Here is a 15,902-nt window from a genome sequence, read left to right as displayed (position 1 = left end):
ATCCACTGAAGTTAACCAAAATTCACATTTAGAGAACTTAGCGTACAATTGTTGGCATTGGAGTACTCCCAGTACCACCCGCAAGTGATCCGCGTGTTCCATCTTCGAGTTTGAATATACCAGAATATCATCAATAAATACTATCACAAACAAATCTAAAAATGGTTTGAACACTCGGTTCATTAGATCCATGAATACCGCTGGAGCGTTTGTCAGCCCAAAGGACATCACTTTGAACTCGTAATGCCCATACCGGGTCCTGAATGCGGTCTTTGGTATATCTGCCTCCCTTACCCGCACCTAACAAATCATCAATCTTGGGGAGGGGATATTTGTTCTTAACTGTTACCTTATTCAGCTGCCTGTAGTCAATACACATTCAAAGCGATCCATCTTTCTTTTTCACTAACAGTATGGGTGCTCCCCATGGTGATGTACTGGGCCTAATAAACCCTTTCACCAGTAGGTCCCTCAATTGCTCCTTTAGCTCTTTTAATTTTGTGGGTGCCATTTTATATGAGGGGATAGAAATAGGCTGAGTATTTGGTGGTACGTCTATAGTGAACTTTATTTCCCGTTCTGAAGGGACGCTTGGAAGTTCATCTGGAAACACGTCTGGATATTCATTAACCACGGGCACTGACTGTAGAGTTGGCACTTCAGCTTCTAGATCGTGTACGCGGACTAAATGATAAATTTACCCCTTGTTAATCATTTTTCTTGCCTTAAGGTATGAAATAAACCTACCCTTTGGTGACGCTGTGTTTCCTAACCACTCGACAATTGGTTTGTCTGAGAACTGAAATCGAACCATTTTATTTTTACCGTCTACGTTAGTATGACAAGAAGCTAGCCAATCTATACCCATAATAACATCAAATTCCACCATATCTAACTCTATCAAATCAGCCAAGGTACGATGACTATACACATTTACCGAGCAATGTCTATATACCTGCCTTACCACAATAGAGTCCCCTACTGGCATAGCAACCTTAAACGATTCTATTGAATCCGGCTTAATTCCAATTCTACTAGCAACAAAAGGAGATATATATGATAAAGTAGAACCTGAATCCATCAACGCATATACGTCCTGAGAAAAGATTGATAATGTACCTGTGACCACATTCGGCGATGCTTCCTGGTCCTGTCTACTGGCTATAGCATATATACGATTAGAAGGACCGCCAGAACTAGAAGCTCCACCACGCCTTCTACCACGGCCTGCTGGTATCTGCATTCCCCACCCCATCGGGCACATAGCCACAAAAGAAGAAGAACCCGCAACTGACCCAGTTGGTTGAGCCATACCACCTGGAGTACTTTCAAATGGACACTCCCTTGGGGGTCTTGACTATCGAGAACTCTGGTTCACGTGTATACCTGAAGCTTTAGAATCTTTTCCCGCCCTTGAATATCTAACTCTTTCAACTTTTCCACCTGGGAACTATGGAGGTACACTTCGAGCTGGCTGGGAGGGATATCTACCAAACTGCTGGAATCGCCCGCTGCAAAATTCTCCAGGATAACCAACTGACTTAGCCCTCTTAGGCTGACTTCTATCAAACCCTCTATTAGGCTGACGCCTTCTATATCACTCTTCTACCCCTTGGGCAAATGCTTGTACCCGGGCAATATCCATGCCTGGCTGAGAAGCCATGGCTATACAACTATCAACCAAATAAAGATCCAAGCGCATAACGTATCGATGTACCCTATCTGCCATATCAGCTACAACTGTAGGGGCATGCCTTGCCAATGAGTCAAACTCGAGGCTATATTCTCGAACACTCCTGCCGTTCTACTTCAACTACAAGAATTTATCTACCCTAGATCGTCTCATATCTGGAGGTAGGAAGTGGCTAAGAAAGGCTTCTATAAATTCATCCTATTCAGTTGGAGGAGCACCCTCGCCCTTCAATAACTCCCAAGACTCGTGCCAGTTAGCGGTTACATCACATAGCAGATAGGAGGCCAATTCAACTGACTCAGTTTTCGAAGCCCTAATGATTCACAGTGTATGCTTCATTTGTCGAATAAATTCCTATGGATCCTCGGTAGTTCTTGATCCATAAAATTCTGGAGGGTTACAAGCTAGGAAGTCACGAACCCTTAAACTGTCTTGTCTATTAGTATCATCTGGGCCATGCCTCTGAGCCTATCCTGCCACCAGTCCAGTCAACAACTGCACTGCAGCCCTCATAGCTCTATCTTCCGCCCCTTTCTATGGGGTAGGAGGCTCCTGTACTAGATGTTTAGGATTTGCAACTGCTGCTTCCCAAGCTCCTCTGGAGGTGGCGGCGTAGTAGAGCTCACCGACTGGAGTACAATCCTCAGCTTAGACTGGTCATGGGCCTTGGTAATTATTGGGGTCTGACTAGTTTCCCCCATTGCTTACTTGCCCTTCTGGGCCATAGTCGCTTTCCTTGGAGGCATTACTGTAAACATATATATCGGTTAGTGAGGGGTCATCCTAAAAATATAGCTCTATTGAACGATCTAAAATAAGAAAGAAAGTAACATCCTAAATATCCTGTAGCCTCCTGGTTATAGGTGTGGTGCACAACATACTGATAAAAAGCCTCTACTAGACATGGTTATGGATACTATGAGAAAGTACTGCTCTGATACCACTTCTGTCATGACCCAACGCCGTAGGCCGTGACGGGTATCTGAACTGGACACCCCTATCTACCCTGGACAACTATACATAGTCTGTTCCTTGGTTATACTCAAAATACATTAACCGATAAGAAAGCTTATAAGCCGACAAGGCTATTGTAACATATGGGGTCGTCCCGTGGAACATATATATGCGGACCGACAAGGCCTCCATAACGCCGGGAATGCCCTAAATCATAAGTCATATCAGTACAGCCGTACATACCCGTACATACAACTGATATACTACTCAGGCACAACTCATATACATCCCATACACAACTTATATACAGCTCATATACAGCTTAGATACAGTTCATATACAATGTATATACAGCTTATATACATATATGCTCTACACACATATAACCTACATATTTATCCATAGACCTCTAAGAGTCAGAAGAACAGTAACATAAGGCGGGACAGGGCCCCCACCGTACCCGTGAACGAACTAATATATACATTAGAACTTAGTACCCAAAGTTTAGCTCCAGCACAATGGAGCGCTCTTAGACCACTAAGTGGGACTTCCACACTGGCGGATCCTCAACCTGTGTACTTGTACCTGCGGGCATGAAACGCAGCCTACCCCGAAGAAAAGGGGGTCAGTACAACATATGTACTGAGTATGTAAAGTATAACATAATATAACCGGAGGTATATCCACAACATAGGAATAAGAGAACAATTGATCAAGTCAGAATCATATACTTTCCATAAATTATAAAGACATGCATGCTCAGATTTTTAATATAGCCGGCCCCATCAGGGGTCCGGTGAATTATATATGTAGTATCAGTATCAGGCCCTATGCCATCGCCACCTTATTACAACACATTATCATCATATATATACATACGTACCCAACCCTCTAGTGAAGGGCTCGGTGGACAATGCAGTGAATTGCATGAATCTGATAACCAGCCTGGGACTCGGAAAAGAAGTGTTACAGTATACACGAGTAGAGTAGTAAGCAACCAAATACAGTTTAAATCATTATCCGAGACTCAACTATATAAGAGGACTAAGTTATTGTCTAAGAATTCGAGTAACAGCATAGTTATTCTAGCTGCCCTCTAAGTGCCATTAGGGGCTACATTAATTACGTCTCGAGGTTCCTAGACATATACCAAAGTAAGACTATTAACCTAAGAACTCCAGAGTATTCATCTTCGAATAATTTTATGACTAGGAGTCTGTATATTCATTAAGTCCTCAGTGTATAAAAGATTCAACGAAATTAGCTTAACTATCATAGAAGATTTAACATTCAGAATTGAATAAGGAGCATTCAAGAATGGAATTACTTTAGGCGTTATATCACTGCTTACTTACCTCTACGACATGCCAACAGAAGAGAAGGGATAGGCTTTACATACCTCTTATGGACTTCCCTTAGTCATGTTTACGTCGTCGTCCTTGAAACCTATTTAACACGGAGATAAGGCGAGTATTAACAACCTTAGATTTTTCATCAACTTAGGCTACCCACTGGTATTCATAGCATTCATCCCCTCGCTTTCCTTCTCGACTAGTTCCTTAACTAGTTAAGACGTTAATGGAAATCGGATAGCACCTCCCCTATAATGTGCTCTATCCAAATTCCCAACCATGTCCTTAGCACCAGCAGACAACCAACAATACAACCAGAAGCCCATACATATACATATTACGACAACACTACACAATATAAACCCCCAACAATTCACTCAAAACTAAGATACCAAAACTAGAGTTTTTAATCTTTCTTTCGCGAATTCTTTAATTGCAAAGCGGAGGGTTGTATGGCTGCATCCAGCAGCTCCCCAACCTCATTTAGAGAAATTTTAGACCCTGTAACATGCCACAACACAACCATCAGCAGCCCCCATGCGCACAACACCTTATTTCGACAACAATGTAACTATAGTGATTCCAAATTCGTTTATTTCGAACGCCGCACTTTCCAAAACTTTTACCCAACTTCCATCAGATAATAAGGTGTGTAATACACCCTAAATTAACCTCATAAACTTCAAATTAAACAGGAAGAACTTACCTTTCCCGAAATTAGCTAGAACTCACCGAAATCGTGCCTCGGAATATTTTTTTTAGCGCGATCAATCGTTGTGGCAGCTTGCTGTCCATTTTTTGGCTGCACCGAACTCTAATTTTATACTACTAATACTTCCATATCATCGCGGTAGACACTATATAATTAATTTACGGAACGAAAATGGGACTTACCTATTTTTTTCTCCCAAAGCCGTCGCAATTTTCTCCTTAGCTCTAGGGTTTGTTCACATTGATTTTGCTGGAAATTGTGAATGAAAGCTGAAGTTTAGGATACATATACATACATATATGTGGTTGTAGGGTGTGACACGTGTCATCACCAAGAGGTGACATGTGTCCATCCCTTTTTGGGCCACCGCATCTACATGTTGAAGGAGGGGCTGCCACATGGCAGTGGGGCCCACCTCCCCCAAGCAGGTGGGTCACCTACTTGACCCCAAGTAGGTGGGTCACCTACTTTCTTAGGTGCTTCCACATGTCACCCTCCCATTGGTTGCCCTATGTAATTTTTTTTTCCTCCTCGCGGGTTCGTAATCTCGTTCGTAATCTTTAAGAGCCTATGAAACCCTTGTTACATAAGCTTGGTATGTAATCAAATAACTCACATATGTAAGACTTCCAAATTAGTAGTTTACGTATATAAGACGAGTCCTACGACTCGTTACTTGGCCTCCAACTCCTTTCGACTTCTCTTGACCCTATTTCCAATCTTTCCTACCATGGGGTGTCACATACTCCCTTCTTAGAGTTGTTAAATAGGGTCGTAACTTAAGTGGCTCACATAATAGCTTCTAAGTAACTTAAGGAACCTTTTGAGTTCAAAGATGTAGGGTGTAACATCCTTCCCCACTTTAGAACATTCGTCCCTGAATGTTAAATGCAACTTCCTTTAAGACCTTATATAAATTATAGAGGGGTTCCTTTCCTTTATGCTATCACATATATTTCCATCTATATTATTAACATACGAGTGCTCAAGAGTTGGAGTTACCTGTAGATATCGGGAACGGGTACGGATAAGTGTGCTTCATGTCCTCTTCAGCCTCCCAGGTCATTTCCTCCCGATTTCCATTCTGCCACAGCACCTTAATCGTGGCTACGTCCCTATTTCGCAATCTCCTAATCTGCCACAGCACCTTAATCGTGGCTACGTCCCTATTTCGCAATCTCGTTCGTAATCTTATCTAACTTTAAGAGCCTATGAAACCCTTGCTACGTAAGCTTGGTATGTAATCAAGTAACTCACGTATGTAAGACTTCTAAATTAGTAGTTTATGAAGATAAGACGAGTCCTACAACTCGTTACTTGGCCTCCAACTCCTTTTGACTTCTCTTGACCCTATTTCCAATCTTCCCTACCATGGGGTGTCATATTCTCCTTTTTTAGGGTTGTTCAATAGGGTCGTAACTTAAGTGTCTCTCATACTAGCTTCTAAGTAACTTAAGGAACCTTCCGAGTTCAAAGATGTAGGGTGTAACAATTTCACAGCGGGCAGTTCCAGTAGTTTGGTAGATATCCCTCCCAGCCATCTTGATGTGTACCTCCACAGTTTCCAAGTGGACGAGTTGAAAGCGTTAGATATTCAGGGGCCGGACAAGGTTCTAGAGCTTTAGGTATACAGGTGAACTAGATTTCTCAACAGTCAAGACCCCCGATGCCCAATGTCCCATTGTAATAAGGCTCATTTTGGGGAATGTCGTTGGACTACAGGTGCTTGCTTTTCTTGTGGCCGTCAAGGCCATATTGCGAGGGAGTGTCCATATAAAAGTACTCCAGGTGTATGGCTCAGCCCACTAGGTCAGTTGCGGGTTCCTCTTCTTCTATGGCTATGCGCCCGATGGGGCGGGGAATGTAGATACCAGCAGGCTGTGGTGGAGCTTCCAGTTCTGGCGGTCCTGCTAATCGTATATAAGCTTTAGCCAGTAGACAGGACTAGGAAGCATCGCCGAATGTGGTCACAGGTACATTATCAATCTTTTCTCAGGACGTATATGCGTTAATGGATCCAAGTTCTACTTTATCATATATATCTCCTTTTGTTGCTAGTAGAATCGGAATTAAGCCGGAGTCAATAGAATCGTTTGAGGTTGCTACACTAGTAGGGGACTCTATTGTGGTAAGGCAGGTATATAGACATTGCCCGGTAAATGTGTATAGTCATCGTACCTTGGCTGATTTGATAGAGTTAGATATGGTGGAATTTGATGTTATTATGGGTATGGATTGGCTAGCTTCTTTTCACGCTAACGTAGACTATAAAAATAAAATGGTTCGATTTCAGTTCTTAGACGGACCAATTATCGAGTGGTTAGGAAACACAGCTTCACCAAAGGGTAGGTTTATTTCATACCTTAAGGCAAGAAAAATGATTAACAAGGGGTACATTTATCATTTAGTCTGCGTACACGATCTAGAAGCTGAAGTGCCAACTCTTCAGTCGGTGCCCGTGGTTAATGAATATCCAGATGTGTTTCCAGATGAACTTCTAGGCCTCCATCCAGAACGGGAAATAGAGTTCACTATAGAGGTACCACCAGATACTCAGCCTATTTCTATCCCCCCATATAGAATGGCACCCGCAGAATTAAAGGAGCTAAAGGAACAATTGAGGGACCTATTGGAGAAAGGGTTTATTAGGCCCAGTACATCATTATAGGGACCACCCATATTGTTTGTGAAAAAGAAAGATGGATCACTGCGAATGTGTATTGACTACAGGAAGCTAAATAAGGTAACCGTTAAGAACAGATATCCCCTCCCCAGGATTGATGATTTGTTTGACTAGTTGCAGGGTGCCCAATGTTTTTTGAAGATAGACCTGCGGTCAGGCTATGATCAGGTGCGGGTAAGGGAGACAGATATACCAAAGACCGCATTTAGGACCCGGTATGAGCATTACGAGTTCAAAGTGATGTCCTTTGGGCTGACAAATGCTCCAGCAGTATTCATGGATCTAATGAACCGAGTGTTCAAACCATTTTTAGATTTGTTCGTGATAGTATTTATTGATGATATTCTGGTATATTCACGATCGAAGATGGAACACACGGATCACTTTTGGGTGGTACTACGAGTACTCCAATGCCTGCAATTGTATGCTAAGTTCTCTAAGTGTGAATTTTGGTTAACTTCAGTGGCTTTTCTGGGACACATTATTGGGATTGATGGTATTCATGTAGATATGCAGAAAATTGAGGCCGTAAAGGCTTGGCCAAGACCTATAACCCCTACGGAGGTACGTAGCTTCTTGGGATTAGCAGGATACTATAGGAGGTTCGTGGAAAGGTTTGCTTCTATTTTGGCGCCCTTAATAAGACTGACTCAAAAAGCGGCTAAGTTCCAATGGACTGACGGTTGTGAACGAAGCTTCCAACTGTTAAAAGAAAAATTAACTACGGCTCCTTTACTCACTCTTCCAGAATTACCAGATGGCTTTGTTGTTTATTGTGATGCTTCCGGTATTGGATTAGGGTGCGTTCTGATGCAGCATGATAGAGTTATAGCTTACGCCTCTCGACAGCTCAAAAAGCACGAAAAGAACTACCCAACGCATGATTTGGAATTGGTAGTAGCGATTCATGCCTTCAAAATATAGAGACACTACTTGTATGGATGGAACTACTGAAGAACTATGATGTCAACATCTTATACCACCCTAGGAAAGCGAATGTGGTGGCAGATGCAATCAGCCGTAAGTCAATGGGTTGCTTGGTAGAGGTACAACCGGAATGGAAGGAAATGATCCGTGAGATCTGCCAGCTTGCTAGCCCTAGAGTCCGCTTAGTTGATTCGGGTGATGATGGGGTTTCTGTTCGAGGAGTTGTTGAATCCTCCCTCATGGAGGAAGTAAAACGATGTCAATACCAGGACCCTGTTCTAGCACAGTATAGGGATGAAACTCGCCAAAAGGGAAAGACTCCATTTGAAATCATGGCCGATGGGATACTACGATATCAAGGCAGAGTTTGTGTACCAAAAGTTGCAGGTTTGCGGCAACAAGTACTGGGAGAGGCACATTATGCCCATTATTCCATTCATCCGGGGTCAACCAAGATGTATCATGACCTCAGGGATTTATATTGGTGGGATGGTATGAAGAAACATATAGCCGAGTTTGTAGTCCAATGCCTGAATTGCCAGTAAGTTAAGGTTGAACATCAAAAACTGGGTGGGCTACTATAGGAGATAGAGATTCCAACCTGGAAATGAGAAGAGATTAATATGGATTTCATTACTGGCTTACCTCGTACTCCCCGGAAGCAGGATTCTATATGGGTTATTGTGGATAGGCTGACAAAATCAGCCCACTTCCTCCCAGTCAAGACCACATACTCCACCGAGGATTATGCAAAGTTGTACGTCAAGGAAATAGTACGACTTCATGGAGTTCCCACATCTATTATTTTGGACGGGGATCCTAGTTTACAGCCCATTTTTGGCGGTCATTCCAGGAAGGCTTAGGAACGCAAATAAGCCTTAGCACAACATTTCATCCCCAGACTGATGGACAAGCCGAGCGCACTATTCAGATGCTAGAGGATATGTTACGAGCCTGCATAATTGATTTTAAAGGCAGCTGGGATGATCATATACCACTTATTGAGTTTGCCTACAATAACAGTTATCACTCTAGTATTCAGATAGCGCCGTATGAATCTTTATACGACAGAAAGTGCAGGTCACCTATCGGTTGGTTTGATGTTGGAGAAACACAACTAATGGGTCCAGATATAGTCCAACAAGTAGTGGAAAAGGTAAAGCTTATTTGGGAGAGATTATTAACTCCCCAAATTCGACAAAAGTCATATGCAGACAACCGACGTCGACCATTGGAGTTTCAAGTAAGCGAGTGGGTGTTTTCGAAAGTATCTCCCATAAAAGGAGTAATGAGGTTCGGCAAGAAAGGAAAGTTGAGTCCGAGATGTATTGGACCTTACTTGATCCTTTGTCGAATAGGCAAGGTTGCCTACGAATTAAACTTGCCAGCAGGCCTAGAAGCAGTACATCCAGTTTTCCATGTATCAATGCTTTGCAGATGTGTAGGTGACCCATCCCGAGTGCATTCTGTTACACCTCACACTCTTGAGCTCGAAATATCTTCTTAAGTTCCTTAGACACTATCATGTGAGCCAGATAAGCTACGACACTATCAAACAACTCTAAGGAAAGAAGACTGTGATACCTCGTGAGAAGGAAGGTTGGAAACGGAGTCATAAGAATCCGAAAGGAATTGGAGGCCAAGTAATGAGTCGTAGGACTTAATTTACCTACGTAAGCTACTAACTTGGAAGTCTTACCTACCTAATCTATTAGAGTACGTAACAAGCTTGCGAAGCACGGATTACTTAGGATCTTAAAGTAAGATGAGATTACGAATCCACGAGGGAGGAAAAAAATGATGATGTGGCAGCACCCTATTGGCCGCATGGTTGAGGTGGCCCAATAAGGGCTTGACATGTGTCACCCTTAGGGGATGACATGTGTCACTTCCTAAGGGACCATATATATGTATGTTAATGACTCTTAAGTCATTTGAAGTCTAAAAATCAGCCAAAGTATAGAGAGAAACGTGAGATAAAGAGAGTACACAATAGCAGCCACAAATTGGGAGAAATTAAGGAAAGTTCTTCACTTTTCCTCCATAAATTAATTATCTACGATGTTTCTCAACCCCATGGAGATGTATATATATATCTTACGATTTCTACGGAATTAATTCTTCAGCTTGTAACTTGGGAGAAAGTTGAAAGAAGAAAGAGAGAAAACGTTAAAAACTAGTTAACAAACCCGTTTTTAGAAGGGATAGTTGTTAGTAATATTGGCATAACCTCTTGTGTAATGCTTCGTTTTAGGTGATTCAATATGTTTTGGAAAGATATTTCATAGGTATATAACTTTCATTTAGCCTTTAAAATACATTTTTGCTTTTATCTTCTCGAAAAAGGGTGATGAAGTGTAAAGGAGGTACTGCCCAGATTTTGGTTTTGGAAATCTTACACGGACTGCTGTTGGTGTTTTGGACATATCCTTTTGTACATAATTGATGTAGGGGTTATTCTAAATTGTATGCGACCCTAATACACATGTATATAAATTTCATAAAGGACATAAATCCTGTTTCCCTCCATTACCCCTTCGAAATGAAGTGACAAGGTAAAATAGTAAGCCGTCCAGAATTCACGTTTTGATAGTTTTGAGTGAGTTGTTGCTTCAGGGGTGTAATGTATTGTTGCAGGGACTAAATGCATTCTAAAAGGTATGTGGATTCTTCTGGTTGCAGCCACACGACCCCTCATTTTGTATAGTTAAAGGCGTTACAAAATAAAGGCTAGACCCCCTATTGTGATATCGTATTTTTGAATAAGTCATTTGGAGTTTATGTTGTATATTATTGGTGTGAATTGCTGTAGGTTGTTGTTGTTGGTTGGCTTCAAGTCGTAGGGACCTAATTGGAAATTTGGATAGGGCACATTATAGGGAGGTGCTGCCCAATTTGCGTCGACGCCTTAGCGAATAACAGAACTAGTCGGGAAAATGACTAAGGAAATAGATTCCATTAATACTAAGGTGTAACCTAGGGTGCTGGAAAGTTAAGAGGGGTTGATATTCATATTACTTTCATGTTGAATAGGTTCAAAGGACGGTGAGGCAAACAGGATAAGGAATAATTCAGACAAGGTATGTGAAGCTTTCTTTTGGCATGTCTTCAAGTTAAGTAATGAATGATATGAAATTGAGGGTAAATCTACTCATAAATGCCAAGCGTAGTTCACGGTCTTCATTTAGTTCTTGATGAAAGCACTCTTATAGTAATTGAACTAGGGCTTCTCAAGGCTTCCATACGTTAGGAAGTGATGAGTATGTAAGGCTATCCTTCCCTTATCTTGGCATATCCTTGATAGAAGTGCAATATGTATATTTGCATATGCAAGTGGGGATAATCCTATTCATAAGGCCCCGAGCATACCTCCTGATTCTTATCCACTGCTGAACACTAGGACGCCTACGATAGGTGAATTACTGTCTCTCAAACTCCTTTGGGATAGGAAGGGACAAATAGGTGAGGCTTACCCTCTCTTTCTTTTGACATGTCTTAAAGAAAACGATACATGATACGAGCTCTAGAGTAAGTCTATTCTTAAGCTCCAAATACGCTATATGTCGTATATTCACTCCTTGGCAGGAAAACTCTCATCCTAGTTGAGCTACCTTCCCCGAACCGTTTATATGTCGATTAATAGTGGGACTTAGAGCTCCTATTCCTAAGGACTCTGTGATGATAGATGTCTATGATTTCCTTAAGCCGGTTGGCATTACCTTAAAATATGTCTATAATTCCTGAGACTTCACTTAATATAGCCTTAGTGGCACTCAAAGGACACCTAAGATAATTATTATCCTGATACACGAACGATAGTTCAGTATGATTACCCTAGTGAGTCTCAGATAATGATCTACCTACATATGATGATTATGACACCGAGTCCCCTAATGGGATAGGTATAGTATGTGATGATATGATTATAACACTGAGTTCCCTAAAGGGCCGGGTACGGTATATGATGATATGATTATAACACCGAGTCCCCTAAAGGGCTGTGTACAGTATATGATGATAACACTGAGTCCCTTAATGGGCTAGGTATAGTATATAATGATATGATGATAATACCAAGTCCCCTAATGGGCCGGGTATGGTATGCGATGAAATGATTATAACGCCGAGACCCATACTAGGCTGGGTACGGTATAATAATTAATGATAGATAGGAATGCATATGAAAACATAATAATGACACGACGCCGTATGTGATGACATGGTAACACCGAGTCCCCTAGAGGGTGCCGAATACAGTATATGAAGATGGTGTACATGCCCTTATGTTATAAGATACAGGTATAGTGCCTTATTAATTGTTATACTTGTTCCCTGCATCCCTATTTCAGTTGTTCTCTCAGTTATGATGCGTTATGCTTTATATACTCAGTACATATATTGTACTGACCCCCTGTTCCTCGGGGGGTTGTGTTTCATGCCCGCAGGTACAAATGTCCATTCTGGAGATTCGGCAGCCTAGGAGTTCCTCTCAACTATGTCGGAAGTGCTTCATTATTCTAGAGCCTAATTTTTTTGATACTGGTCACTTAATATAGATATTTGTACATTCAGGGGTAAGATGGGGGCCATGTCCTGCCATATATTGCTTTTACTATTCCTAGAGGTCTGTAGACATATGGATGTGGGATGTTTGTGAGTTCGTTTCGATTGTGCCTATACGGCATTTTGTGAATATAGTTATGTTACAGTAGCCTTGTCGTCTTGCATGCCCTTATGTGCTATGAAATGAGTGAAAGAGGTCACACGTACACGAAAAAGTTTTAACTCAATGGGGTTTTTGCGAGTAGTATCACCTTGTTCATAGTTCAGTATGACTACAACTGATAGGTAGGTATACGGGGGTCCAGGGTGGGCCCCAGTCACGGCCTACGGGGTTGGGTCATGACAAAAGTATTATCAGAGCAGTTCGTCCTCGGAGTGTCTATAGACCGTGTCTAGAAAAGGCTTGTTTATTAGTGGGTTGTGCACCACACCTATAAACAGGGGGATGCAGGACATTTAGGATGTTATCTCTCTTTTCTATCTTATATCGTGCGATAGAGCTATGCTGTTAGGATGATCTCTCATTAACAGATCATTGTGTTTATAGTGATGCCTCTGAGGGAAACAACGATTGCTTAGAAGGGAAAGTCTGTAGCGTGGGAATCTAATTAGACCCTGAGAGTTACTAGGGCTCGTGCCTAGTCTATGCCAGGGATTGTGCTGCAATCGGCAAGCTCTACTATGCCGCCACCTCCATAGGAACTTAGAACAGCAGCATCGGCAGATCTTGAAGCTCCAATGCAAGCCTCCAGCTCCACAACTAGGTCCAGAAGATAGGGCCATGAGAGATGCAGTGCAATTATTGACTAGGATAGTGGCAGGGCAGGATCAAAGGCATGGGTTAGGAGCAGATGATACAAATACACAAGATAGTGTAAGTGTCCGTGACTTTCTAGCCTGTAACCCTTCGGAGTTTCACGGGTCGAGACTTACAGAGGATCCACAGGAGTTCATTCAACAGATGCAGCGTACATTGCGAATAATCAAGGCCTCAAAGACTGAGTCAGTCGAATTGGCTTCATATCAGCTGCGTGACGTAGCTGTTAATTAGTATGAGTCCTGGGAATTATCGAGGTGCGAGGGTGCTCCTCCAACAGTCTTGGATGAGTTCGTGGAAGCCTTCTTTGGCCATTTTCTACCTCCAGAAATGAAACGAGCCAGAATTGATAAATTCTTATAGTTAAGGCAGAATGGTATAAGCATTAAAGACTATAGCCTCGAGTTTTACTCATTGGCAAGGCATGCGCCCGCTATAGTAGCTGATATGGCTGATAGGGTGCATCGCTATGTGATGGGGTTGGACTATTATTTAATTGATAGCTGTGTGGCCATGGCTTCTCATCCAGGCATGGATATTACCCGGGTACAGGCGTACGCACAAGGGGTGAAGATCGGCATAGAGGACGACAGCTCGAGAGAGATGTTGGTAGAGGCCAGGGTAAGAGGACTAAATCAGCCGGTTATTATGGTGGCTTTTGAGGCGGGTAGCCTCAACAGTATGGTAGATACCCTTCTCAGCTGGCCCAGAGTACACCCCTGCAGTTCCCAGGTAGTAGATTTGATAGCACAATGTATTCAGGAGCCGGTCAGAGCTCTAGGTTTCAGGCTCACAAACGAATAGGGGTCCGCATCAATCAAGGCTATCTTTGCCCCGATGTTCTCATTGCGGTAGGTTTCATTTTACGGAATGCCATTTTGCCACCGACGTTTGTTTTGCTTGCGGCCATCAGGGCCATGTTATGAGGGAGTGCCCATCTAGGGGCAGGCCGAAAAGTGCAGTTCAGCCTACTGGGTCAGTTGCCGGTCCTTTTTCTTTTGTGGCTATGCGCCCTAAGGGGCGAGGTCTGCAGACACTAGCAGGCTGTGGTAGAGGTTGTGGTGGAGCTTTTAGATTCATTGTTCCTTCAAATCGCATTTACACCCTGGCTAGTAGACAAGGCGAGGAGGCGCCACCAAATGTGGTTACAGGTATATTATTAATTTTCTTTCGGAATATATATGCATTGATATTAGGAGCCCTGTGTGGCTGTGATATGATATGATATGAACATATATGTTGGTCGGGTGAGGCATTGTTGGTATTTTCTGCGTGCAGGTGTTGAGATAGTAAAAAATACAGAGGAAACTCTACCCAAATTTTCCTAAAAATAAAAGGAAAAGACAAGACTCCTATTAAAGCGAAATTGATGAGATTTCGAGTAAAAATTAAAAGTGAGCATCAGGTACACGACAAAGATGAAAGCTCATGAGGCATAACGAAGTTGATATACGTGACTCCACCTTGATAATTAGTGAGATCCTGCAAGGAGAGGGTATGTCGATTTGCAGAACAACTGTTGCATTATGAGGTTATTAGAAGAATAAGTTTTATCCACGAGAATAAAGTTGGTATAATGACGAAGCTTGAAACATGAGTCATTAAAGTATAAGTACACTCGAGTGGGGAATTTGCACCAATTATGAGCCCTCGCTAATTACTGATTGGGATGAATGGAATGTGGCTTTGAATGCACTGCTACATTATGGATATTACTCGAGTATGAATTGTTAGATGAGATTTTATACGATATATTCCAAATACTAAAGCACCCTACGGTTGTGCTAGGGTTTCCTATAAAGGCAACCTAACGTATGGAAGATTTAACAGAACATATAGATATGGTGCAGCACGTTAAATATGTTAGAGTGGAATCATTCACGTGTGAATAGCTGAAAATAAACGGAGGATGACATGGGTACACCCTAAAAGGGGGGAAGTGGACAAGAGAAGTACAAGCGTAAGAGAAAATCGACTGACGCTATCGTATGTAAATGGGACCCTTAAACTTCAAACGAGACCCCATAAGGGATGGATGCGATCATACCCACACTAATGCACCGGATTCCGTCAAAACTCCGAAGTTAAGCGTGCTTTAACGAGAGTAGCACTGGGATGAGTGACCCCCTGGGAAGTGAGAAAGGGGATGAAACAAGTATGACAAAAAGAGATTATAAAGGCGTGTTAGTACAATGACACAT

This window comes from Solanum dulcamara, chromosome 3, assembly GCF_947179165.1.
Source record: "Solanum dulcamara chromosome 3, daSolDulc1.2, whole genome shotgun sequence".
NCBI lineage: Eukaryota > Viridiplantae > Streptophyta > Magnoliopsida > Solanales > Solanaceae > Solanum > Solanum dulcamara.
The sequence above is the reverse complement of the archived record's forward strand: the minus strand, read 5'-3'. Positions refer to the sequence as shown.